The sequence below is a fragment of the Pan paniscus genome, chromosome 3 (genome assembly GCF_029289425.2).
Source record: "Pan paniscus chromosome 3, NHGRI_mPanPan1-v2.0_pri, whole genome shotgun sequence".
Taxonomy (NCBI): Eukaryota; Metazoa; Chordata; class Mammalia; order Primates; family Hominidae; genus Pan; species Pan paniscus.
Genome location: NC_073252.2, coordinates 120,489,017 through 120,515,105, shown reverse-complemented (window position 1 = coordinate 120,515,105; position 26,089 = coordinate 120,489,017). Strand labels below are relative to the sequence as shown.

Below are 26,089 nucleotides of genomic sequence, written 5' to 3'. Positions count from 1 at the left end.
GATGATGATTAATGTTCTAAAGTGCAGTTAGATTCGTTAATAGCTAGTTTTCAAAACTAATTACATCCTATTCAAGATCTGGGAGTTGGAATCTGAGCCTACAATTAAAAAAAACATTTTAACTAGCAGTAAATATTCCAAATATAAAAGCCTAAATCATAGTGATATAAAAATAGGTTAATATACTACTCAGCCATTTAATTGTCATTAGATCAAACATGATCCAAGAGATCCTCGAAATTAGGATTGGGTTGAGTATATACTTGGTCACTATTCACTTCTGGGTCTAAGAAATCCTTTTAATATTAGTATTAAAAATGAAGTATATGGCCGGGCGCAGTGGCTCACGCCTGTAATCCCAGCACTTTGAGAGGCCGAGGCGAGCGGATCATGAGGTCAGGAGATGGAGACCATCCTGGCTAATACGGTGAAACTCCGTCTCTACTAAAAATACAAAAAAATTAGCTGGGCGCGGTGGCGGGCGCCTGTACTCCCAGCTATTCGGGAGGCTGAGGCAGAAGAAAGGCGAGAACCCGGGAGGTGGAGCTTGCAGTGAGCCGGGATTGAGCCACTGCACTCCAGCCTGGGCGACAGAGCAGGACTCGGTCTCAAAAAAAAAAAGTATATTACCTTGAAACTGATCAAGAGCAACTTTCCAAGTGAGATAAATGACGTGAAAAATCATATATTAAAGTGACCACATTTTACTTAACTCAAAAATTATCTTGAATTTGTGCCATTTTAATTTTCACTGGGTAACTTTATATGGAAAAATCACCTGCAATATGAGGATAAACTTACCTATTTTCCAGAAGCCTAATGAGATTTTTATCAATGATTACAATACTTGCGTGTCTGTCTGGGATATAGTATGAACAAGACAGGCTGATGGCTTTGGAAAATGTGCCATGTTTCTACTCAATGAAGCATGAAAAGTGATTTGACAGAGTGCTTCAAGAATGCACTTTGCACTTGTTTTCCTCTCCTGCCTTCAGGAAGATAAGTGAGACAAAAAAAAAAAAAAAAAGACTAAAGTTAGTATTCTTCCTGAATCCATTTTTGAAGAACCCAGTATAATTTTTAGAAAATATTTCCTCTAGAGAAGACATTGTAGGAGGCATAAAAGGGGTCCGCATGTGTGAGCAATTAAAGGTTAGAAGTTTTAAGATTCTCTCATTCCTTCATTCCCACCAAGAAGTCAGTGGTCCATCCTACCTCAGTCTTTCTCCCCTGTCCTTTAAGCTGATTCCTGGCCAAATTCAGAACGGGCAGAAGCAGTAAATCTGGCCCTCTGGACAAGAGATTGAGTTGGTTTACAAAAGTTTCACAAGTATCTAAATCTAGGCCGTTACTGAATCAACTGGATAATCAGACTACCTGTGTCTGACTCTGAAGTGCAGATCAAGTTGATATCGTTGACAACTGGACAAATCTTAGGACTGGGCCAAGGAAATGGCTGGATGTGTGTGTGTGTGTGTGTGTGTGTGTGTGTGTGTGTGTGTGTGTGTTGGGGTTGGGGGGCGGGGTCCGATAGTAATTATGGGTGGGGCCAAAGTCCTACCTCGTAAACAAATGCTACACGAAACATGTAAAAACGTTTATCTATGTATGTAGTGAAGCTTTAAATACATCCCAAGACCCATGCTTATCCCCATACCCACGTCCCTCCAACGACACTGTTACCCCATGCCACTGCTATACAGAATTCTGGTGTCTACCATGCCAGAATCCCTGCCCAAAACAGGGAGGAGGTAAATGGCTGAAGGCCCAGCTCCAGGCACTGTAGAAAATGAGGAAAGTCTAGCGGCAAAAAGAAAGGGCAGTCCCCTCTTCCTCTAGTACTCCTAGCCACATGCTGGACCAATTCACCCCAGGCCCTCCAGGCCCTAGATTCTCATTCTTCCCCTGGCCCGAAGAGGACAGAAAAATCAAACACACGGGCTCCCACGTCTTCAGGAAAGACTTAGCTTAGCAGTCAGCGGAAGCACCTCACTACTAACCTCGCTCCTTTCTCCTCTCCTACAGGGGGCTGGAGTTCCCGGCTTCCCACCGGCCAGACGCGATACTGGCTGGGACAGCAACACCAAAAACGCCAGGGCTAGGGCGCCCAATTCCCCGTCCGCAGTTTGCGCATGTGCGAAGAGGGGCTTCTGGAGGAGCCGGGGGCTTAGTTGCTAAGAGACACAGCTGGAGAGAGAAGTTCCGCTTAACGCCGGGCTGCGAAAGGCGGGGACGTCACGCTATTGGTAGGGAGTAGAGAGAAAGGGCTGGTTTAAAGGCCTTTTTTTCTGTCCATTGGATGAACTGGATGTCAATAACTCAGGCTGGGTGGGCGGGGCTGAGAGAGGTCGGTGAGAGCGGCCTTAGCAACCGCCAGTGAGCTGTGAAGACTTGGGTTGGGCGGGGCTGCGGGAGGTGACGCCGGGAGGTCCCGGCTGAGAGCGCCGGCTGCCGGCTGGGGACATGGTGAGTGTGAAGCTGTAACCTTCTGCTGGGGCCGGGGCCGAAGTTTTTCCGCCAGAGCAAGGAAGGCTGCCCCTGGCAGCAACTGCACTCCTTCCTTACTCCTGTTGAGGTTCATTTTATAGTAGGAAATAGGTACTTTAAACTATATTAGTTTATCATCAATTATTCTGGTTCTGCTAACTATTCCAGTTATATAATTTATCTTTCACCCATATGTGTGTGTATTACAGGCATCTAACTACCATACAAGTTCAGACCAATGGAAGAAAAGAGCAGCAAAAATTGAACTGAATGAATCCCAAAAGCAAGAAATTAAAGACGCCTTTAATTTATTTGATATTGATGGGTCTGGAACCATCGATGTAAAAGAAGGTTCTGAAATTATTTCTAATTCTAAATCATTTTAAAAACCATATTATTTGTGGCAATCTTTAAGGCTTTCTTTAAAAGTAGTCTTCTGAAAGCTTAATATAAAGTCTCTTCAGTGCATATGCCTGCCCTGCATTAGCAAAACGATATCTTGTTAAGCATTTTAATTGTGTTTTATAAATGAGTAGGCAAAAGCCCAGGCTGTAACAGTGATGTACATGATGGCACAGTAGGACTGAAACACAGGCCTGCTGACCTAATTTTCTGTTTATGCTCAGTCCATAATAGAAAAGAGAGAAGCTCTTAATAGGGAGTTAAAAAGCTTAGAAAGAAATCATGGCATATTATAATTCCTTTTCTTCCTATTTCAGATTGCAGTGTGGGCCTTAGGATTTGAACCAAAGAAAGAAGAAATTTAAAAAATGGTAGCTGAAGTTGATAAAGAAGGAATTGGCACCATTAGTTTTGAAGATTTTTTTTTGCCATTATGAGTATAAAAATGATATAGTTATGATTTTATTTTTCAAAGAAATACTAGCAATAACCTGCTACATTTTAGGGCTGGAGCAATCAGAAGTTTTATAGAGAAGCAATTAGAACTAGGTTTTTAAGGATGGGAGATAGGAAGAGCAAGATTAAATATGTTTTCAGGGTAGTAATGAGAAGACTATGATGTGGAGAAGAGGTTTTTGTCAGGAAATAATGAGGCTATATTGCAGGATAGAGAGAATGGGGCCAGAATTTGGAAGCCTTTAATTCAGCAACATATATTGAATGCCTATTTTTGCCAGGCACTATTCTAAGGAGCATTGAAAGATACAACCTTCCGTTTTGAAGCTTACGTTTTTGGTAACGGATCTGAATTATGAGGTTTAATAAGAGATGCATTCTGGACCACCCTGTGCCTTCTCCACTTTAGCAAGCTCTACCTTTAAGCACCTTGAGGGCAGATGTGAGTACATAATTGTTAAAAGACCAATAAATAAAATCAGAACACAGCTACTTGGCACATTGCTGCTTTAGACCCCAAAGATCTAATAAGTCCAGCTTGATAAAATAAATAAATGAAAGACTAGATAGTTGCTTCTTTTTTAAAAGAGTAAAAAAGATGAAAAAGAAGAAATATTGAAGGCTTTCAAATTATTTGATGATGATGATACTGGAAGTATAATACTAACCAGTATCAAGAGGTTTGCTGAGAAACCAGGGGAAAATTTAACATGATGAACTTCAGGTAGATTTTGCTTATTTTTATAATTATAATTTATATGTAATTATAACTTATGTGATAATTTAGGATTATAATTCTAACTTTAGTTGTACTTATGCATTTAAAATAAAATTTGGTTTTGAATATGTGTTTGACTTCATTTATGTCATTTTAAATGTATTTCATATATTTACATTTTGTTTTACAGGAAATGCTTGATGAAGCTGATCGTGATGGAGATGGAGAAATAAACAAGGAAGATTTTTTGAGAGTGATGAAAAAGACTACTCGTTATTAATAGCGTTGTTTTAGTCCTTGTGGAAAATTAACAAATTTGTATTTGTTATGCAGTTTTATAATTTAATATCTGAATGTATTCATTTTCAGTTTTTAGTTTATATGTACACATTGGCTTCTTGATGTCTAATCCATGTAAGAAGTTACACATCTCTACCAATATGATGTTAAATCTACAGCATCAAGAAACAAAACATAATGACTTCTTTGAGCCATTAATCCAAGAACAGTATTGATTCTAGCTGCTCTTTTGAGAACCTTAGGTCACAAAGACTTAGAATTTTAAAGTTTGATGAAGTTGGCTTCACATCCAAATGAATTTGGCAAACAAAACTTATATTTTCCTTTCGTGCAACCCAAAAAAACCTGATGAACATTTGCTTTTTAGTCAGTTACTCAAATACATAAAGTATTAAATAGAACTGTCTGGAAACATTATTTGCTAATTTTCTTCTTTTAGTTATAAAGAAAATTCAAAATAGCACTTACATCACCCATATTTCCCTGTAAGTTTGACCCTATAGTGAGCACTTAATACCTCTGTGCTAGGACAGGTGGTGTAGAGTTTTATTTTTTAAAAAATTTATTTATATATTTTTTGAGACAAAATCTCCCTCTGTCACCCAGGCTGGAGTGCAGTGGTGCTATCTCGGCTCAATGCAACCTCTGCCTCCTGGGCTCAAGAGATTCTCCTGCCTCAGCCTCCCAAGTAGCTGGGACTACAGGTACCTGCCACCATGCCTAGCTAATTTTTTGCATTTTTAGTAGAGACGGAGTTTCACTGTGTTAGCCATGATGGTCTCGATCTCCTGACCTCGTGATCTGCCTACCTCAGCCTCCCAAACTGCTGGGATTACAGGGGTAAGCCACCGTGCCTGGCCGAGATTTTATGTGTTAACCTCAGTAAACATATTACAAGTTGGAAGCTGATTGTATTAGCTCCATTTTACATACAAGAAAACTAAAGTTCAGAGAAGTTTTAAAAATTCCCCAGTTGCCCATTGATAATAAATAAAACATGGATTCCAAATCTTAAGTTCTTATTCTTCATTATGCTGCTTCCCTATGGATAAAACTTTGAAGATAACTGTGTATTTTCTAACTCATTTTCAATTCTGTGACTCTTGTGATTTCTTCCTTGTGAAAGAGCCAAACTGTTGGGAAACGGAATCTCATACATACAGTCTTTTAACTCCTACTCAGTTGTTTGAGAGTGGGCCTTGGGCCTGGAACACTTCTTTTGAAGAGACTAGGAGTCCACAGAGCCTGTGCTGAACTTACCACCCCGTATAGTAATATCTTCCTCTGTTTCAGAGCCAATGTGTAGTCCCTTGCCCTGCTTAAGTGTGTGCATCATATGGCATCTGACCAACCCCACTGCTCTGTCTCCTGTGGGGGAGGAGATGGGGGTCCTTCAGCACAAGAAGAGTGTTTGCAGGCCACCTGCCCTGTGTCAGCTGCCAAGAGGGACCCTCTGGTCATGGGAGACTGAAGTCCACTAGGGAAGCTGATTTTGCTCTGTCTCTTCTGTATGTGAGTAATGTGTGTTCCACCCAGTGTTTCACTGCATTGTTTTCCTTGGCGACTTTGAAACAAGATGCAGTGGACAGAAGTGCTCAGACTTCTGCTCCTGACAAATAGGCAACAGATGCCACTTGCTCCACACAAACACTTTCTGATAACCAAGTTGTCTTTGGAGCAAGAAAGACTCATAGAAAATGTAACTATAGTGACACTACCTGGTTCATTTTTAGCACAACTGAAATGAAAACTGAAGGTTTTTTGTCTTGTCAACACAAGAGGTTTTATTTGATTGAAACTAGAATTGTATGTGCTCATGAGCATTCTCAAGTGTTTTCACAGTGTCTTTGATTTCTAATTATGTAACATTTCTTCTAGACCAGGGAAAAACTTGCCTATTAAATGTGCTTCATATGTGAAAATGTTAGCCTTCAAATGGTTAAAAGTATACATGAACAAGTTCCAAAAGTTCTGAATAAAAGTCTCCTTCCTATCCAAGCCCCTGTTCTTCCTAAAGACAAAGATTTTTGCCACTTTTTAATGAATCATTACAGAGAATGCATATTCATATGCATATGTATACAGAATAGTTTTTTCACAAATGATAGCATATTATACACATTGTGTATATATCTGAGAAATAGTTACATAACTTGAGAAATAGTTGCATAACAATACAAATAAAATATCTGTATAATATTCCATTCTAATGGAATGGAATGGCCATATAATTCATTATATCAACTATTATATTTGACAGTCTTCTAATGGTAGACATTTTAGTTTCCAACGTTTTGCTTAAATTAATATCCTTATACATATGTTTAATTTGGGAATACCTGTAGAATTAATTGTCACAAATGAAGTGATTGGGTTAAAATCAATATGCATTTTAATTTAAATGTTTTTATTTTTGATAGATATTGCCTTCTAAAAAGATTTCTGCCAAATTACATTTCCAAAAATACTATATGAAAATGCCCAAAGTATTATCAAACTTTTTTGATTTCTGTCAGTCTGGCAAGTGGCAAATCATACATTTTTCATGCTCATTTCTCTTATGAGAGGCATTGAGTGTTTTTTCACATGTTTAGACTCTATTTGTCTATTCCTTTTTGTGTATTGTCTAACAAAGTCCTTTGCCTATTTTTCCATTGGATTTTAAAATTTATTGGTTTGTGGCTGGGCACAGTGGCTCACACCTGTAATCGCAGCACTTTGGGAGGCCGAGGGAGGCAGATCAGAGTTCGAGACCAGCCTGGCCAACATGGTGAAACCCCATCTCTACTAAAAATACAAAAAAATAGCTGGACGTGGTGGCAGGCGCCTGTAATCCCAGCTACTCGGGAGGCTGAAGCAGGAGAATCTTTGAACCCCGGAGGCGGAGGTGGCAGTGAGCAGAGATCGCATCATTGCACTCCAGCCTGGGCAACAGAGCGAGACTCCATCTCAAAAAAAAAAAAAAATTGGCCAGGGGTGGTGGCTCACGCCTGTAATCTCAGCACTTTGGGAGCTGAGGCAGGTGCATTACGAGGTCAGGAGATCAAGACCATCCTGGCTAACACGGTGAAACCCTGTCTCTACTAAAAAAAAAAAAAAATTTGCCAGACATGGTGGCGGGCACCTGTAGTCCCAGCTACTCAGGAGGCTGAGGCAGGAGAATGTTGTGAACCTGGGAGGCGGAGCTGGCAGGGAGCCGGGATCGCACCACTGTACTCCAGCCTGGGTGACAGAGCGAGAATCCGTCTCCAAAAAATAATAAATAAAAAAAATTACTGGTTTGTGAGAGCATTTTATATACAAAAGAAATTAATCTTTGTCATATATGTTGCATGCATTGTACCATTTGTTATTTGCCTTTTGATTTGCACTGTGTTTCAGCCTTTATATTTTTTTCTTTAAAAAAAATGTTTTTATTTCCATAGGTTTTGGGGGAACAGGTGGTATTTGGTTATATGAGTAAGTTCTTTAGTGAGATTTTGGTGCACCCATCACCTGAGCAGTATCACTGAACCCAATTTGTAGTTTTTTGTTTCTCACCCCCTCCCACACTTTTCCCTGAGTCCCCAAAGTCCATTGTATCATTCTTATTCCTTTGCATCCTCATAGCTTAGCTCCCACTTATGAGTGAGAACATATGATGTTTGGTTTTCTATTCCTGAGTTACTTCACTTAGAATAATAGTCTCCAGTTCCATCCAGGTTGCTGCAAATGCCATAAACTCATTTCTTTTTATGGCTAAGTAGTATTCCATATTATATATATATGACAATTTCCTTATCTACTTGTTGATTGATGGGCATTTGGGCTGGTTCCATGTTTTTGCAATGGCGAATTGTGCTGCTATAAACATGGATGTGAAAGTATCTGTTGCTATAAACGTGGATATGCAAGTATCTTTTTTGTATGACGACTTCTTTTCCTCTGGGAAAAGTAGTGGGATTGCTGGATCAAATGGTATTTCTACTTTTAGTTCTTTGAGGAATCTCCACAGTTTTTTCCATAGTGGCTGTATTAGTTTACCTTCCCACCAGCAGTGTAGAAGTGGTCCCTCTTCACCGCATCCACACCAACATCTATTATTTTTTGATTTTTTGATTATGGTCATTGTTGCAGGAGTAAAGTGGTATCGCATTGTGGTTTTTTATTTGCATTTCCCTGATCATTAGCGATGTTGAGCATTTTTTCATGTTTATTGGCCATTTGTATATCTTCTTTTGAGAATTGTCTATTCATGTCCTTAGCCCACTTTTTGATGGCATCTTTTTTTTCTTGCTAATTTGTTTGAATTCCTTGTAGGTTCTGGATATTGGTCCTTTGTTGGATGCATAGATTGTGAAGATTTTCTCCCACTCTGTCAGTTGTCTGTGTACTCTGCTGACTGTTCCTTTTGCTGTGCAGAAGCTCTTTAGTTTAATTAAGTCCCACCTATTTACCTTTTGTTTTTGTTGCATTTGCTTTTGGGTTCTTGGTCATGAAGTCTTTGCCTAAGCCATTGTCTAGAAGGGTATTTCCGACGTCGTCTTTTAGAATTTTTATAGTTGCAGGTTTTAGATTTGTGTCCTTGATCCATCTTGATTTTTTTTTTTTTTGAGACAGAGTCTTGCTCTGTCACCCAGGCTGGAGTGCAGTGACATGATCCCGGCTCACTGCAACCTCTGCCTCCTGGGTTTAAGCAATTCTCCTGCCTCAGCCTCCTGAGGAGCTGGGACTACAGGCTCATGCCACCACACCTAGCTAATTTTTTGTATTTTTAGTAGAGACAGGGTTTCACCATGTTGGCCAGGATTGTCTCAATCTCTTGACCTCATGATCCTCCCACCTCAGCCTCCCAAAGTGCTGGGATTACAGGCGTGAGCCACTGCACATGGCCTTGAGTTGATTTTTATATAAGGTGAGAGATGAGGATCTAGTTTCATTCTCTTACATGTGGCTTGCCAATTATCCCAGCACCATTTGTTGATTAGGGTGTCCTTTCCCCACTTTATGTTTTTGTTTGCTTTGTCGAAGATCAGTTGGCTGTAAGTATTTGGGTTTATTTCTGGGTTCTCTATTATGTTCCATTGGTCTATGTGCCTATTTTTATACCAGTACCATGCTGTTGTGGTGACTATGGGCTTATAGTATAGTTTGAAATCCAGTAATGTGATGCCTCCAGATTTGTTCTTTTTGCTTAGTCTTTCTTTGGCTATGTGGGCTCTTTTTTGGTTCCATATGAATCTTAGGATTGTTTTTTCTAGTTGTGTGAAGAATGATGGTGGTATTTTGATGGCAATTACATTGAATATGTAGATTGCTTTTGGCAGTATGATCATTTTCACAATATTGATTCTACCCAAGCCTCTACATTTTAAGTTTACTTCATGAGATGATTTCTACAGATATTTGTGCTATGTAACAGTAAAATGGCAATGCTTTGTCTTTTAATAGTATTTAGTCTCATAATGGCCATATGACTCTTACCAGACTGTAGCCTAATTCTAAGAGTAAAAAAAGAAAGGATATTTTAAAAAAAAATCATGACATTGAATTTTCCATTTGAAACATAATCATCTTCACTTTTTAGTTGAGATGATCTGGATTTAAGCCCATACTGGAGTAAGGGAAAGTTTTGTAAGTTTTGGATCTATTTATTTAAATCTATCCCTCTGTGTTTTAGGGATAACTTCTTGTATACCCAATTAAAATGCCTCAAATCCTAAGAATGGCCTTGGGAATATTACTAGAACACGAAAATCAAAGACCAGGACAGAACTCTTGAGCTATTCTGGAACATATTCAGGACTTTGTGATTGCCTTGTAGAAACTGACCCTTTTATGGTAGATAAGTTGAAATTTGATAGAGTGCTTACATCTCAAAATGCTTCCCTACTCAAAATACTGTTGAAATTTATAAATTTTATTATTTAAAAAAGGGAAAATTATAACTATTTTATGGTTTCACAGTCAGGTAAAGGCAGATAAGGTAACAGTCTGAGACTGTATCTTATATGTCAGATAGGAAGGGTTGGAGAATTTTAGCCAAAGATCACAGAATTTACTTGCTTTAATTCCGAAACAAATTCAAGCATATCTAGTTCTCTATGTTTCTCCTCCTCTTTTCAGAGCAAGATCAAATTCATCAATATATGGACAATTTAAGAGGCTTTTACTCCAACCATTCCTGAGGAACCAAATTCTGCCAACGACCATGTGAACGAGCTTTGAAACTGATCTTTTTCCAGTTGACCTTTGAGATAGTACAACTCTAGTTGACACTTTGATTACAACAAGTGAGAGACCCTGAAGCAGAGGAACAAGTGAAGCCACCCCTGGATTTCTGATTTATAGAAACTGTGCAATAACAATTATTTTAAGCTACTGAGTTATGGGACAGTTATGCAGCAATAGATTACTGCTATAGTCCTCCATCTTGAGACTTGTGTTAACTTCTCCCCTATTGAATGGCTAGATACACAAGGAACCAACTAAGAGTTCTATCAAATATTAAATAAAGATGAGATTAAATAGACTTATTACATGATGGCATATTTAAAATAGCAATATCATTTATTAGGGTGATGCTCTTTTATAACTATTTGCTTGTCACACACGCATCTGAAACTCAGTGAGTTTGCTGCCTCTTTCTGTAGCTTAGATATCATGGGGACTTTAGTTCACCAATGAGAGGACTATTAAGAACTTTTTTAAACATCCCATTTTGCAGTTCCTGCCACCCTGAACCTGCCACTCAAATAGTTTCTTCCTCTAAGCTGTTGTTTAGTATAGATGTCCTGGAGTTCTGATTTATATTTTAGTTGCAATAAGCAGATTGTTGGCAATGAAATTAACCACCTGCCAGGTTTCAGGTAGTATCAGAAGTGGGGAAAATTTATGGTTTGTGCTGACAGAACTTTTGCAACTCCAAAGACAGACTGATAACGAACACATCAAAGAGGCCACAACACCCAATTTCAGTTCTTGCTTTCATTCCAGAATGGATAAAAATTCATATTGGATGGATCATAGTAAAGTCTGAGAATAAGCAGAAAACTGGGGATATAAGGAAATGGAGTGAAAGCTAAATGCTTCTTTAATTATTTAAGAAATTGAATCTGAAAATAAACACTTTTCCACAAAGAAAACTCTAGGCCCAAATAATTTCATTGGTGTCTATTACCATTTAAGGAAAAGCATTTTTAATTCTTTCAGAGAATAGAAAAAGAGATAATGCTTCCAAACTTGGTTTGTGAGGTAGGCAACAACTTGTTACCAGAACCTACAAGGATAGTTCATTATTTCTACCAGGATAGAACCTACAAGGATAGTTCAAACCTAATTTGGTTTGTTCCAGGAAAACCAAATTGTTTAGCATTTGAAATTTGATTAATGGAATATATCATATTTTCAGAATTAAAAAATCATGTAATAATTTTAATAGGAGAGAAAACCCACACTTGACAAAATTTGACCTCCATTTATGATTAAAACTCAGGGCAAACAAAAAACAAGAGAGAATTTTTGTGAACAGCGTAAGGGTATTTTGAAAACCTATAAACATCAATTAAACTGTAAAACATGGAAAACTTTCTAAGATGAGGAATAAGAACAGAATGTCCTTTATTCAACATTGTACTGAAGTACTAGCCAGTACAATAAGGTAAGAAAAGGAAAAATATACATAAAGACTGGAAAGGAAGATATAAAATCTTATTTGCAGGTGACATGATGATACATACAATAGAAAATCCAAAAGAATTTATATAGATTGCTGAAAGTAAGGTTGTGATGCAAATACAAACATCGACACAATTGTATTTTTAGGTATCAGGTACAAATAATAAAGAGACCATAACATTGTTAAAAATATAAAAATTTTAGGACTAAATCTAATGAAGATACACAGGTCTTCTACATTAAAAATCTATTAAAAAGTATTGAGAGAAACTAAAGAAGACATAAATAAATGGAGAGATATTATGTTCATGGGTTGGAAGTCTCAATGTTATAAAGACATTAGTTGTCTGCTTATTGATCTACAGATATTGTGCAATCAAAATCCTAGCTTGTGTTCTTGTGTAGAACTTGACAAGTTGATTCTAAATTTTACATGGAAATCCAAGGGGACAATGCACAACCAAAGCACAGGTAAGAGGACTAGCTTGCCTGAATAACAAGACTAAATATAGATCCACAGTTATCAAAATAGTGTGGTATGGACTAGGATAGACTAGTGGACCAGTGGAATAGAATAGAAAGTCCTGAAACACGCCCATACTTATATGACTTGATTTAAGACAAAGGTGGCTCTCCAGAGAAGTGGGACGTTTTCATAATAATGGTTCCAAGTCAATAGTATATCCATAAGGTATAAAAGAAAATTTGACCCCCAGTCTCACACCATACGTAAAAATCAATTCTAGAGGATTGTGGATTTAGATATGAAAGGTAAAAATATAAAGCTTCCAGGAGAAAATGTAGGAAAATATCATTTTTATAATGATTTGTAACTGAATTGCATTGTTGTCAGAGAATTTGATCTAAAAACAATTCTTCGAAATTTGTTGAAACTCTGTTTTTAAAGCATGTCCACAAGTTATTTGACATTCCTCTCATCAACAGGTAGAGTCTTAATTTCCCTCCCCTTGAATATGGATGTCTTCAGTGACTTGCTTTTAACCAATAAAATGTGGTAAAGGTGACACTATATGACTTCTGAGGATAGGTTAGAAAAGGAGGTATAGTTTCTGCCTGGCTCTCTAGCCTGGCACCCAACCTTGGAACCTAGCCACCATCCCAAGTCAGGGAGCTAGATAGAAAGACCACATTTTGGTGTTCTGGACATAGTGCCATGGAGGTTCCAGCCAAGAGCTAGCATCAACTACCAAACAGACAAGTTAGCAAGCCTTTGAGTCATCCTAGCTAATGCTGAGTAGGGCATAATAGACAATCTGCCCCCATTTAACCCTGCCTAAATTGTAGATTCATGAATAAAATAAATGCTGTGGTTGTTTTAGACCAGTAAGTTTTGTGGTGGCTATTTAAACAATAGAATATTACATGCATCTTAGAGTTATTATGGTTTACCTTTAATTACTACTTTTAACAATTCCCTAAAAATGGAATAATTTTACAACAGATTAGCTCTGTTTATCTCCCTCATCTACTGTGCTATTGTCATGTATTTTACTTCTAAATATATTCAAATCCCTACAAGGTATAATTATTATTTTTTGTCTTTTATAAACTGGTGCTCTTCATTCTTTTATGCTGGCTTGTGGTTCCATCTGGGATAATTTTCATCAGCCTAAATAACTCTTTGGTATTGTGGTGAAGATCTGCTGGTGATAAATTCTCTCAGCTTTTGTCTGAAAAGGCCTTACTTTTTGCCTCCCATTTTGAATAGTATTTTTGCTGTGTATAGACTTCTAAGTGGCAAGGTAAGAAGTTCTTTTTTCTTTTAGCATTTTAATTCCATTTCAGTATATTCCAATTTCCATAATGTCTGTTGAAAAGTAAGCTAATATTAGGTTGGTGCAAAAGTAATGGCAAAAATTACTTTTGCACCAAACTAATAACTTTATTGTTGCTTCTTTGAAAATAACATGTGGCTTTTTTTTTTTTTATTCTGAGTGATTTTAAGACTTGTCTATTTGTCTTATTAGCAACTTAACTATGATGTACCCAAGTGTGGTTTTCTTCATAATTTTATTTTACATGAGATTCATAGAGTGTCTTGATTCTGTGGTTTCATGTCTTTTAGCAACTTTGGAACATTTTTAGAGCCAGTATTTCTTCAAATGTTGTTTCCGAATCATCATATCCTCTCTATTTCTAAGATTCCAATTGTAAGTGTTAGACTTTATCACTGTTTTTCATGTATCTCTCATACTCTTTTCTGTATTTTCCATCCTTTTGCCTTTCTGTGCTTCAAACTAAGTAAGTTTACTGGCTTGCTTTCCAGTTTACTGGAAGTTCTCTGTTCTGCTGCATCTAATAGATTCCAGGTCTTTGTTGAAATTATCAATATTTTCCTCTGTTTTTTTTGTTTGTTTGTTTGTTTGTTTGTTTTCTTTTCTTTTGAGATAAAGTCTCGCTCTGTTGCCCAGGCTGGAGTGCAGTGGTGTGATCTTGGCTCACTGCAACCTCCGCCTCCTGGGTTCAAGCCATTGTTTGGCCTCAGCATCCTGAGCAGCTGGGATTACTGATGTGCACCAGCATGCCTGGCTAATTTTTGTATTTTTAGTAGAGATGTGGTTTTGCCATGTTGGCCAGGCTGGTCTCGAACTCCTGGCCTCAAGTGATCTGCCCACCTCAGCCTCCCAAAGTGCTGGGATTTCAGGCATCCTCTGTTTTATTGAACACATTAATGGTCTTTATTTTCAACTCCTTGTCTGATTACTTCAATGTTTTCATTATCTTTAGATCTATTATTATTGTATTTTTAAAAGTGTAGCTTTTAGTTATTTGGTCTTGTTTTTTTAGCCAGATATAAGTGAAAAATTGTAGGGCCTATAAATACTGTTACTTTCCTCCAAAGAAGATTAAGTTTTCTTCCAGCAGGTGGATAAGATATAAGAGGATCATTTTGATTCTTTGGCGGAATGGGGAATGGTTTTAGTCATTATTAAGGTTTTCCTCTTTCAGATTTGTCCTTACTCATAGGGTAAAATACTTCTGCATCTCAATTGAAAGCCCAGGATATTTTTATTGACATACCCTTCCCCAAGACCCCTTCATCTAACCTGGGCCTGAACTCAAATTTCTATCTTTGCAGCATTGCACAACTATCTAATTAAACTTTTGCTCAGCTCTTTGTTCTCACAGATCCTGTTTTCTGCTAGGTTTTTCCATAGTCTTGTGTCCGGAATTGGTTCCTTCCAGTGGGTTCATGGTCTCGCTGACTTCAGGAATGACGCCGCAGACCTTCTCACTGAGTGTTACAGCTCTTAAAGGTGGTGTGTCCGGAGTTGTTTCTTCCTCCTGGTGGGTTCATGGTCTCGCTGACTTCAGGAATGAAGCTGCAGACCCTCACGGTGAGTGTTACAACTCATAAAGGTAGTGTGGACCCAAAGACTGAGCAGCAGCAAGATTTATTGTGAAGAGCAAAAGAACAAAGCTTCCACGACCTGGAAGGGGACCCGAGTGGGTTGCTGCTGCTGGCTCAGGTGGCTAGCTTTTATTCCCTTATTTGGCCCCACCCATGTCCTGCTGATTGGTCCATTTTACAGAGTGCTGATTAGTCCATTTTACAGAGTGCTGATTGGTCCATTTTACAGAGTGCTGATTGGTGCATTTACAATCCTTTAGCTAGACAAAGAGTGCTGATTGATGTGTTTTTACAGAGTGCTGATTGGTGCATTTACAAACCTTTAGCTAGACACAGAGCACTGATTGGTGCATTTACAATTTTTTAGCTAGACAGAAAAGTTCTCCAAGTCCCCACCTGACCCAGAAGCCCAGCCGGCTTCACCTCTCAGTCTTGGGCATATGAAACTAAAGAGAGGCTGGGCGCGGTGGCTTACGCCTATAATCCCAGCGCTTTGGGAGGCTGAGGTGGGCGGATCACGAGGTCAGGAGATCGAGACCATCCTGGCTAACATGGTGAAACTCTGTCTCTACGAAAAATATAAAAAATTAGCCGGGCATGGTGGTGGGCGCCTGTAGTCCCAGCTACTCGGGAGGCTGAGGCAGGAGAATGGCGTGAACCCAGGAGGCAGAGGTTGCAGTGAGCCGAGATTGTGCCACTGCACTCCAGCCTGGGTGACAGAGCGAGACTCCCTCTCAAAACAAACAAAGAAGAAAATAAAGACAGAGTCGGCCTAAAAGAGCAGTGGGGTGGGGTTTGGATGACCTTTTTCATTTCATTTCATTTCATTTCACATCGAATCCCTGTTCTCTATAATTTTTTTCCTCTCAAGTCTTAGCCCAGTTTAGCAGCCCCAGATTCCAATCTGTTTCTCTTCAATCCATTAAAATTTCAGCTTGGATCTATTCCCCTATTTTATGAATTTGGAAATGCCGTCAGGGAAAAAGTCCTGTTGAGAGTACAGTTCACTGCCTGTGCTTCTCCTCTCAAGTATTGTAGCCTGTCCTTTCCAACCCTGCAGGAATTGGGTGATTTCCAGTTTCTTCACACAGTTGTTTTATATATTAGTTTTTATACTTGTTTGCAGCAGGAAGTTAGTTCATCATATCCTGAACTAGAAATGTTAATATTATTTTTAGGAAAATAAATCTGACTGATGAGAGTAGATGAATGGGAGAGACTGCTGGCTACAAGGCTAGGTAGGAGGTGATCGCAATCATTTAAACAAGGAATGGTGGGGTTTGGCTAATGAACAGTTTGCCTTTGGTTTTGAAAAGAAAGATTGGATTAAAATCTTTCATTCCTGGTGTCTTATTTTTATTTACTCTGATGAAGTAGTAATATCAAGTAACAGTTATTGAGTGCTTACTATGTTTTATGCACTGTTCTACCTCCTCTACATGGATTTTCTTACTTAAGCCAAATGCCTATTGGATGCTATTATCATCATTCTGATTTTACAGATGAGAAAACTGAGATGCATAGGATTTAAACGACTAGCTCAACATCACATGGACAGTAAATTGCTCTTCTGGGCTTTGAAAGCAGGCCTGCTGGCTCCACACTCTATGCTTTTAACCACGATCCTCTACTACCTCTCATTATGCCCTGGAATAGGAGTTATCTTTTAAATGGGAGAGGCTGATAGCTCACATTCTCAGGGGGAGAAAAGCAGAAAAGTGGCTCGGTGTGGTGGCTCATGCCTGTAATCCCAGCACTTTGGGAGGCCAAGGTGGGAGGATTGCTTGGAGCCAGGAGTTCAAGACCAGCCTGAGCAGTGAGACCCCCATCTCTGCAAAAATTAAGAAACTAGCTGGGCACGGTGGTGCACAGCTGTGGTCCTAGCTACTCAGGGGGCTGAGGTGGGAGGATTGCCTGAGCCCAGGTGGTCGAGGTTACAGTGAGCCGTGATCACGCCACTGCGCTCCAGCCTGGGCAACAAAGTGAGACTTTGTCTCCAAGAAAAAAGAAACAAAAGCAGAAAAGTGAATTAAATGGTGATTTTTTTGTTGTTGTTTGGGAAAATGAATGAAGTAATTCTTAAGGAAAAGTGATAAATCCAGAGAAGTGAAATTAAAGACAAACATAAGCTAAGCACTTAAAAAAATGAAAGAATAGATTTAAATCTCTGTAAATTCAGTAGTAAAGAGTTGCGATGTGGCCAAGAGTAAGAAGTCAAGACAAACAGATACTTGGAAGATCAGAGACTGATTTTCTATAGTGATAAAGTTATTATTTGGTATCTTATATGTGGATATTTCCCCTCATAGTTTTTTCTTGTTTTCTTGGTCATGGCTCATTTTAACTTAATTTCTTTTAAAGCAAGTTTAGCTATTTGTTAAATGAATGAAAGAGGGAGTACCATTCTAACCTTGACGAGTTATAATCTCATCCTCATTAAGAGCTCATTCACTTTGGCTTACCCACTGGAATAGGGGTTGGTCCCATACAATGGAGCATGGAGGCCACTCCACTAGAGGGCGTTGAGGTCTTGTCTGTTCGGTGAGTGAGGGTGTGGTTTGATTTATGCTTATTTTGATAGTTTGACATAAATTAGTGAAGGGTTTAAAGAAAGACTAAAGTTAAAGATTTAATTTATCTAGCATAATTTAGGGGAAAATGTGAAGAAATTATATATTCTTCAACTTATTTTCTTGGTAACCACTTATGTTAATGAAAAGTCAAGAGTTTCACCTAAAACCAAATCTGACAGTATTTGAAATGTAGCCATTGAATTACCAGGGAAATATATATATGTATATATACATATGTATATATATATATATAATTTGAAGATATCTTTTACAACTTTTTTTCTAATCCAATTTTGAAGATGTCTGTTGTTTTCCTCAGACGATATGAAATAGTAACTTGATTGTTTTGCATAAAAGTGACTTAAAAAGAGACTCACCAAACTCTAGTCAATGGTTACTTCTGAGGGAAGAGAATGTGATTCTGGGGAGGGTGAAAATGTTTGCTTTTTATTCACTATACTTCTGTGTGATTTGAATTTTTATGAATGTAAATTTCATAATTTAAATAAAAAGAAGTACAAAATTCAATTGTATTTAAAAATGAGGTTAGGAAGCTAATTATAAAAATGGATTTGAACAATAAATCCAAGAGATTTGAACTATAATCTGCCTAAATATGAAAAAATACAGAATCTGTGACATCAATAAGCATTCTATAATACAACATTGAAAAGGAAGTGAGGGTGTTGTTACACTGTATACTTTAGCATCTCTTGGGGTTTCTAATGTACAGCCACATATAGCCTCTGAGAAAGTCTTCAAAAGTGAAACTTATTGAATTTGGTCTAACCCCAATTATACCCGTTTATTTGACATTGAAACACTTTTTTTCTTCACACTTAACAAAAGAGTTAATAACAGTTGTATAAAAGTCAGTTTGGGAAAAACTGACATAAACAAAAGAACAAACTGTATATAAAAAATTTGACCCAAGTCAAAGTAAATTATGTCCTGGGATAAGATTCTTTATATTAATTTTAAGCAGATGGAAAAAATAGGTGCACTGTATTATATTTTTTCTTTCTGTGTTTTTATTGGAAATGTGTAGGTTTCTTTTACTTCTCTTGGAAGTATATCGTGGATAAATAAAAAATGAAACAATATAAAATGATGTAAAAATCTACAAATGCAAGTAGTGATTCCAGGATATCACTTACAAAGCACCCTTGAACTGCTGTGCCCCGAGGAGTGTTTCGTGGTGGAAGATAAGAAATCACACACGTTCATGTTTTCACTGCTAGCCCAAATGAAAACGCACTCTTCCTGCCAAAGACCAGAGTTAAAACACCCCTTCAACCTACCAGGTAAGGGAATATCAAACAGGCACCCGGTCAGAGAACCACAAAGCATGTTGAAAGTCAAGAACATCCTTAGAAATACTACCTGTCAAAGCAGGATTTTAAGTGAATTTTGGACAATCAGATAAGCAGGAGGCTGAGCTTTTTTTTTTTTTTTTTCAAATAGAGATAAGGACTCTGATGGTGAAAGTGATGGATGAGAATGGTTTAGGACATGCTAGAGAATTCACAAAGCCTGGATAATGAAAAAGACAGCAATCTAATTTGACCAAGTGTAAAGACCATTTTCTTATCTATGCTGGCTAAGCATGTAGTTTGTGTGTGTGTGTGTGTAAATATTATCTAGTATCATGCCTCCAACTGTGTAGTATGAAATTATGCACACATAAGTTGTGTATTTAGCCATTATTCCTCAGAATAATTTGTCATTCTCCTTCAAGTCTTTATTTATTTTTCATGAACTATAGGTTAAAGAATCTCATCGGGTATCTGGTGTTGGGTGGCCCTAACTAATTAAAACAGCCAAAATTCTGTTTCCTCAACTATGTAAAACATGATAGACATGTATTGTCATGATAAGCATGCACTAAATAATGCTTATTTTTATTTATACAAGTATGTTTCCAAAAAATTATAAACTATTGTTTTATGTTTTAAATTTTACACGATAGCATGTATAAGCATTCTTTTAAAGCTTGACTTATTTCTTGACACTATATTTTTGAGATTTATTTATATGAGTACCTGTTATTGGAGTTCATTCATTTCAACTGTTGTATGGAATTCTGTTATATAAATAGTTTCTTTACAGGAAGTTAGCTTGTTTATACATATGTGTGTGTGTATATATATTTATATATATTTATATTTATTTGGTAGAGACAGGGTTTCACCATGTTGGCCAGGCTGGTCTTGAACTCCTGACCTCAAGTGATGCGCCCACCTCAGCCTCCCAAAGTGCTGGTATTATAGGCATGAGCCACCACGCCTGGCCAGTCTCTGTAATTGTATTATTAGGAACAATGGTATGATGAATATGTATTTTGTATTTTGTCTTCTTGGACACACATAAAAGCTTTTCTAGGATAGCCACCATCTTGGCCTGCTCAGGCTGCAAAATACCATGCAAATACAAATACAAATACCGTAGACTGAGTAGATTAAACAAGCAAAACTTATTTTCTCACAGTTCTGGAGGATGGAAGTCTGAGATCAAGGTACCAAGGATAACAGGGTTCTGGTGAGGCCCCTTTTGCCGCCTTGTAGGTGGCCACACACTGTGTCTTCATGTGGCAGAAAGAGAGAGAGAATGAGATCTCTTTCTCTTTCTCCTCTTAGAAAGACACAGTGCTATTGAATTAGGGCCTCATCCTTATTACTACATTTAACCTTAAATATCTCCTGAAGACCCTGTGTCAACGTATATTGAAGGTTAAGGCTTTAACATGTGAATTTGAGAGGACACAATTCAGTCCATAGCAGCTACTTGGAAGTGAAATTGCTGGGTTGTGTGGAAAGTGCATCTTCAACTTTTCTAGGTATTTCCAAATTATTCCCCAAAGTAGTTGTAAAATTTACATACCCACCAGCAATTGTATACAATTGTATACATGAGATATTTTTACCTGGAAGAACTTAAAAATCCCAAATGAAAAAGGGTATAATCTTTTCAAATTGCAATTTCTCCTTCCCATTTCACTAATATCTGGCAAGTCTTCCAAGCAGTTGTCTAAATATTGGCTTCTGCCAATCAAATCTCATCTTTTACAGCCATGACACCACAAGGAGTGATCTGTTCTCTAATCCCAGCATGAAAAACACTGATCTTACTCAATCCAATAGACTCTCACTAGAGGTCAATGACATAGGATAGAGTTGAGTTGGGGCATAATCCCAAAAGATACAATCCCTATTGCCTTAATTCCAAATGTTGAAATCCTGAAAGATCAAAATACCAAATATGTAATTTCGAAGAAAAACTTATTTATTTAGAGATAGGGTCTTGCTTGTTGCCCAGGCTGGAGTGCAATGGCTCTTCCCAGGCACAATCATAGCATATTGCAGCCTTGAACTCCTGGGCTCAAGTAATCCTCCTGCTTCAGCGTCCCAAGTAGCTGGGTGGGACTACAGCATGTGCCACCAAACCCAGGTAGAAAAAATAATTAAAAAAAAATTTTAAAATACATTTATTTACATTTTAAAGGGAATTTATTTGAGAAACATATAAAAACATGACAGAACACATCATAGGCCACTTTACACCATAAAATAGGCAATAATAACATACACATTTTCGCAAGCATAAGCACTCAAGTATTCTAATGATAGCCACATATATATAACAGTTATGAGCAGACAAACCATATTCATTAATAAATAAGTCAAAAAGTGAAATGTATAAACACATATCACTATGATTGGTAACTGCGTGCACCCAGCTTTATAACTGCAGTCATCTGAAATACTATGATGGACAAACTGCATGTTTCAATGAGACCCATCAAAAACCACAGTGAGTCACCACCACATATGCAGTTGCCCAAGTAGCTGACATCTTGAGATATTTTATCTTTCACAAATTCAGATGTACAGAAAGGACATCTTTATTAAGGAAGTTTTGATATTTTCATACACACACACAGTGCTTACACACAAAGTCAACGTTCCGATAACACACTTTCATAGAGTCAAATTTGCAAAAAATGCATAAAACAAATTAGAACTCTACAGAAGTCTTTACACAACTTATACCTCCAGTATTGGAAATGAAGCAAAGATGAAATACATAGCATAGGAAATTGGCACTATATGTGAAAGGGCAGAAGTCTTATATGATTGAATAATTTGGCAGGGGAGATTTCTGTATTTTTCGTTTGCATTTTCACTTCTATGATTTTTGAAACACTCACTGCACTTGTACTTGAAGAGTGACTGTGGTCTACAAATTTTGTAAGTATGTGCAGTCCATTCGAAAGACTGGTTATTGCTCAACCATTGCAATTAAGTGATTTTCTGCTTTCAAAATGCCAATAGTAATTAGCTTTTAAAGTTTTATCTTTCACTGTTAAGAGGCCTCATATGCTTAGACCATCATAGCCTTTTGTGAGGGAACAATTTCACAGATCTCTCCCATTATGTTGCAAGTAATAAAGTAAGGAGGAATGACATTTGGCTTCCTTAATATCAAATCTATTTTAGTCAAGGTTCTCCAGAGAGACAGAACCAATAGGATATGTGTATAGATAGAGGAAGGAGCCTTATCAGTAGGATGGGCTCACACAATTATGGAGGCTGAGAAGTTCCACAACAGGCCATCTGCAAGCTGGAGACTTGGCTCAGTCCAAGTCTGAAGTTCACAGAACCAGGAAAGCTGAGGTTGTAACCTAGTTCATGGCTGGAAGCCTCAGCACCTAGGAGACTGCTGGTGAAAGTCCTGAGTCCAAAGACTGGTGAACCTGGAGTTCTGGTGTCCAAGGCAGCAGAAGGTCTACCCCAGCTCTCAGAGAGAGACCAATTTGCCTTATGTGTTTCTTCTCTCTCCTGGCCTTCAGCTGATTGGATGGTGTCCTTCAACATTGACAGCAGATTCCCCCACACCTAGTTAATCCACTCAGACTCACACAATAATCTCCTCTGAAAAAGCCCTTACAGACACATCCAAAATAATGCTTTACCAGGTTTGTAGGCAGTACACAAGTCCACCCTTTGTCACTCATATGCATCTCCTTAAACCACATTTAATTTCCAAATAAAGACAGCAAGGTAATCGTTTTGACTAACTTGATACAACTAACATGATACAACTATCCAGCATGCAATGAAAACACACTAATCCTGTCCCAGAATTCAGCATTCAGGATTTTAATCTTTTGTAGTTGTGATTTTGGGGATTTTGGGACTGCATCTTTCAAGATTATAATTGGCACTGGATAGAACTACTCAGTGGATTCAAACTGGCAGCTGGAATTCTTTCCCAGAAAAGCCAGGTTCCATTTGCTAGGACCAAATGACACAAATGAAGTTTCAAGTCTATTGCAGTGGAGCCCATCAAGCTCCAAATTGTCTGTGATTCCAGTTGTGGAAAGCCTGTGTGTTCTTTGACATCCACAGTGACTTCCTTTCTTTTTTTTTTTTTCCAATCAGGATGTTTAGTTTTCCTTAAAAATGATTTAAACGGCATCAGATGCCCTCTCTTTCACTCACTCTGCCACCCTCTCTCCTCCAGGTTAGCATTTTGTATTCTCATTTCTACAGCACTTTCTCATTTCTACAGCACCTTATTTTCCTTCTGCTAATGTGATTCCTCCTCATGCCTACACAGAGAAGTTTTATTTGCCCCCTGAGGTGCTTGTATGTGAATTGAGAATAATCTGCTTAGAGAAAGAGATGGTTTCATATGTTTCAATCATGTAGACAGTTTATGAATCAAAAGGGATTTTTCAGACTGAGTTAAACAATCTATTTTTCTTCCTGTATGTGTCACCATTTTTCTGGAAACTCTTACTTATCAGGTACAACTTTCCTTCAGGAGGTTCTCTGACAGCTCAATCATGTTCTATGCTGGATCCCACAGTGAAGCCAGAAAGCTGAAAGTGTTTGCAGCTCTCATTTCCGTGGCAACTGTCTGAAGGACCAAATACGAGATATTGATTCACTGTAGGACCTAGCAGAAGAAGGAACTGAGTGGTGAGGAAAACCCCTTTTAGTCAGAAATTTTTCATTAGGAGGTCAAGACCTTTGAAAAATTAATGGAAAAGTACTGAACAATACCTTTACGTATTAAAAAAAAACGCACAAATGCTGTACTGTTCTTGACTAGGGAATTTTACATTTGTGTGTCATAACGAATCCATTTCCCCTTCACTGTCCCCTGCTCCGTCTTCTTTCCATAACTGTCAGTCTATCCATGCCTTTTTCTTTCCACTGTAACACGATACCTCTCTAACCCAGCAGAACTGGAAAAATACTTAACAGCTAAAATGCGCAACTGGATATGAATAATTCCTTACATTTATGGGGCTCTCTGAGCAATGGACCAGTAAATACTGCCCAAGATGTGCTATGCAGATTCCCTGCATTATCTTGGGAAAAGAAAGTTTCCTGAGTAGGAGTCAACACGGGAAGTTGAATGGCTTTCCAGTTTCTCCTGCCTTAGATCTTTATTATTTAATTTCAAAGACTGAATTTTTAGAGCATTTCTTTCATACTCAAATACAATTGTAAAACACATTGGAAGGTCAAATAAGATTTTTTTGGATAATCTACCATCGCCTTTGGCATGAAAAATCAAGAAGTCACTAAAATGTCCCCCACTCTGAGGGCAGAGGGATGACGTGTCTATGCCGCAGTTAGGCAATATACATAATATCCATGAAAAGACTTAGGTTTAAGGTTGTTGCAGCCTTCAGAGGAAAACTGATAAAAACTTGAGCACTTTTATATATCAAGCTGTTTGGCTTTTTTCAGCCACATCTCAATTTCTATTTCATAGCAGCTGTGCTATGTAAAAAGGATCTGAGAGTTTTGAAAAGAATGTATTGCCAGGCACAGTACCTCATGCCTGCAATCCCAGCACTTTGGGAGGCTGAGAGGGGTGGATCAGTTGAGGTTAGAAGTTCGAGACCAGCCTGGCCAGCGTGGTGAAATCCCGTCTCTACTAAAAATACAAAAAATTAGCCAGGTGTGGTGGCACACACCTGTAATCCCGGCTACTCGGGAGGCTGAGGCAGGAGAATAGCTTGAACCCAGGAAGTGGAGGTTGCAGTGATCCAAGGTCATGCCACTGCAACCCAGCCTAGGCAACAGAGCAAGACTCTGTTGCAAAAAAAGAAAAGAAAAGAAAGAATATATATATATATATATATATATATGCACAAATATAATTGCAAAAATCCATCATTTTTATAGCTAGCAATTAAATTGAGACACTTTTTATTATGATCATTATTAAGACATTTCTTTCAAAGTCACTGAATAACCTATTAGAATCCATGTCATCATCAACTTCTTTATTAGGGGATCAGAGTGAGACAGAGAATTAAGGTAGTTATCCAGCAAGAGTGAAACCCCTAATTTGTATTATTGCAACATAGTTGTCCTGTAGTCTATGTTTTTAGCTCCCATCTATCATTTCTTAGTGTTCATTTATCAAGTTTCTTTATTTCTCACAACTTCTAATAATTTTTTAGAAACACTGAGTAAACTCTGCCATTATAAGTCCTGAAGGGAATTTCCTACATAAATGGACCAAAAGCACAAAACCCTGTAAGTAGTTAGGCAAAATTCTTCCTCAAAGTTATGTCAATCAAGATGTTAACATAAAGATCTACCTTTCTTTAGCACTCAAACACTAAAAAGGAATTGTATGTTTGTAATATCGTCCCTATGTTATGTTTTTGTTGATTATTATATGTATGTTAGTATATATATACACACACACACGTCTACACAGACACTCATAAAACAAATCGTTTGTATCTTCAGTTTCTTGGTGTTGTTTTGCTTTCTTAGGCACATGCTTTTTTCATCCTTGTAACCTCAAAGGACAAAGTATTTTACATGCTTTATCATTGTTCGTTAATACCGTTGATAGTTATAACAATGAGCCTTAGTTCAATATTAAAATATTTATTAATTGACAACTTTTTGACTTGCTGTATGATTTTTAAAAATTATTATTAATATCATTTTAATGGACAAATTATAATTTTATACATGTACGGGGCACAATGTGATGTTTTGTTATACAGTTTGTATAGAAGGTGGCAATGATTAAATCAAGCTAATTAACATATCCATCACCTTGAGTACCTATCATTTTTTATGA

At 37.8% G+C, this 26,089-nt stretch overlaps 1 protein-coding gene and 1 long non-coding RNA gene across 4 annotated transcripts in view; one reads left to right on the top strand and one right to left on the bottom strand.

The window, feature by feature from the left end:
• The window catches only part of BBS12 (Bardet-Biedl syndrome 12), a 12,463-nt gene extending 10,061 nt beyond the window's left edge, over window positions 1-2,402 (bottom strand). Inside the window, exons 1-2 of one of the 3 annotated variants that reach the window (XM_055111808.2) lie at window positions 2,001-2,402; window positions 802-989 (exon numbers count right to left, since the gene is read on the bottom strand). The gene's annotated coding sequence lies outside the window, so the exon portion shown is untranslated. Of the gene's footprint in view, window positions 1-801; window positions 1,290-2,000 lie in introns of all 3 variants that reach the window. The other 2 variants (XM_063603892.1, XM_003816402.4) reach the window with 2 other exon arrangements.
• LOC100968693 (uncharacterized) lies at window positions 2,398-26,089 on the top strand. The gene is made up of 7 exons (XR_004670932.3): window positions 2,398-2,598; window positions 2,697-2,838; window positions 3,207-3,260; window positions 3,627-3,787; window positions 4,254-5,875; window positions 10,469-15,378; window positions 19,014-26,089. It is a non-coding gene; the product is annotated as an uncharacterized LOC100968693 (long non-coding RNA).